Here is a 2609-nt window from a genome sequence, read left to right as displayed (position 1 = left end):
AAAACGATCGGAATATAAAATCAATTTTTATAATTTAAGTTACAATTCGAATGCGCTGGACCGCGATATTTATCGATGAGATGACAATGATCGCGTATCGTTCGGCGCGAACGCGAACGGTTTCTCGTCTCCCATTGCTGTTTAGGTAACGCTTCTATGAGCATGTTGGCAGATACGATATTTTTTACGCGATGCGCCAAATTATTGAGTTGTCGCTCGAACCACGCTATACAGTCTTCATCGCGACGGAAATGTGCGTTGATAATGTGTCGTCATATGCGCATCGCACGTAGTAGCCTATGCTAAACGCTTCATGCTATTGATACACGTACGACGACGCCTGTCTTGCGTAGAACCCTGTCTTGCATAGAACGCAGGTCAGCGTAGATGAACGGCACTCGTTCCCGGTTATTATAGTTGTCAAATTCGAGCCACCTGTCATCTTCTCTCGGCAGTCTGATGGCGTAGTCGTTGATCTCCACTTCGACTGTTTCGCATGAGCTGAAATAATGGAGGCACCTGTAAATATTATAGAAATCATTTTTCGCTATTTCTTTTTATTATTTTTTATTGGCTTTTCTTATACTTATCTGTCACAGAAACATTTCTTGTTCTTTTTCCCGCTTATCTGAGCTCACGAGACGCAACAAGTTCTTGATTCATGCAAAGTGACCAAGGCTGTCGTTGCATGGATCCTGCACGTACAGCATGTTGATATTCTCCTTCTTGTCATTGATGAACCGCAGAGAAATGACTTGATCGTTTTCAGTTTTGTATACATTATATTGATTGACATCGCGTTCAAATGTACAAATTTAGAAATGTCTTTTAATATCATTGGAAATTCGATATCCACGAAATTTAACACTGTCATAATGCGGATATGATGACTTTCGCTCCGTATACTTTTCTGCCGGGTACAAAGCGGCGACCACCGGCCACGTGAAACACGTATGTCCATCGTATGAACACTGATCACCATTCGTTTCGTTGCTATTTCCCGTGACTTCGATGTGACATCTCGTGCGCAATAGATTTAATTTGTTCACGTTAACAGGTTGTCAGATTGAGGATTCGTGACTATGCCCACCCGCTGTCACGTTTCTGGAACTTTTCGAGCGATGCTACAATAGGTTCGACGATGTGTCGTTCGTATCACTCGAGCATATTGATATATCTTATTGTTCTTTGTAATTATGCTCTTATTAGCACGTTTATCCTTCGTTGCTAAAGAGAATGCAATTTTTATTCTTCTTTTTTCGAGTAATGATTACATCATTACAAAAAATATTTTTTTAATAATATTTGAAATACTCTTATTATTTACTTGAAACAAGTAATATTTACGTAACATTTTTTTGTATATACATGTGCACGCTTCAGAACGAACTAAACTAAGTTTTTTCCAATAATTCTTCATCATTTCCCAATTTTCGCAATCGAGATATTATTTCTAAAGTGCCGAATATAGCCATCGATATAGCTTGTCATGCGGAGAGTAAGGCAAGCGCTCCGCTCATCGCTGCGAGCCTATAAGCTCGAACGGTACGGCGCGCATGCTAGGCCATCCCCGCTCCTCGCGCGCCGAGTGGGCCGTACTTTCGGCAATAGTAAGTTGGACGGACGCGCGTATTCGGCTATCTTTAAACATTAATATCTCGTTAATTATTGCGAGCATTGTAAAATGATAGAGGATTTTTCGATTCAGTTTAATCCGCTCTACCTGCTCGGGTCAAGTGAGGTCATATATTCATATCCTGTATAATGGATCATCAGATGCGCACGGCATCTCAGTTGGCGATTTGTAATAATACCGAATCGATCACAATAAGTGTAATGCGAAAAATATGGCTGACCATTGTGCGAATGTTGAAGACATGGATGGTATAAATAGAGGCAAGTTATTTGAAGCAATGGAAATAGAATTTAAATATATACTGAACCAAGAGTTATCTAATGAAAAAGTACAATCCAACGATACTGAATGACTTATTGGTTTGAGAGACGGCAATACGGATCACGCAGAGAAATTTGTGCAGTTTTCGGAAATCCGTGCGTTGAACATTCGTACTAAGCACTGTAAGTAATCTGCTGTTATTATACATAAATTCTAATCACATCGAGCCGCGGCGGTTTTTATAAGACGCTGGCAATGTAGTTCTAGAGCGAGTGCGAGACGCTGTAGAAAGACACGGTAATGTAAAAATGAACACCGTTTCTCAAGACACACTGAATTCACGTCCAATGTTAGATAGCAACAAACGAAATTATTAACAAATATCGACGCTCATGTCATTTGTTGGTCTCGATCCTTCTTACATGGATCGTGATCGCGTGGTTCAACCAATGATATGACCGCGGTAGTTCACGCGTAAATATGGAGGAAAGAATGAGAACATTCGAAGATAACCTCGAGTATAGCATATGCCGTGTGGTTCAAGTGTTCGGTGCTTCTCAGTGCATCGTACTCTATGCTAAGAATGAATTGCACCCATATCACTATCAGCGGGTGCAGCAATTTCTTGCGCGAGATGAAGAACCGCGCATCTGTTTTTGTGAAGGTATTTTCATTATTTTATAAAGTATTCTCGCTCTGTGTGTGTGTGTGT

General features: G+C 40.5%; 1 pseudogene; it reads right to left on the bottom strand.

Moving 5' to 3' along the window:
- Nucleotides 1-316: 316 nt before the first annotated feature.
- Nucleotides 317-2609, bottom strand: part of LOC105624440 — a 4111-nt pseudogene continuing 1818 nt past the window's right edge.

The sequence above is a fragment of the Atta cephalotes genome (genome assembly GCF_000143395.1).
Source record: "Atta cephalotes unplaced genomic scaffold scaffold00078, whole genome shotgun sequence".
Classification (NCBI taxonomy): Eukaryota; Metazoa; Arthropoda; class Insecta; order Hymenoptera; family Formicidae; genus Atta; species Atta cephalotes.
Note: the sequence above shows the minus strand (reverse complement) of the source record. Positions and strands in the feature narration are given on the sequence as shown.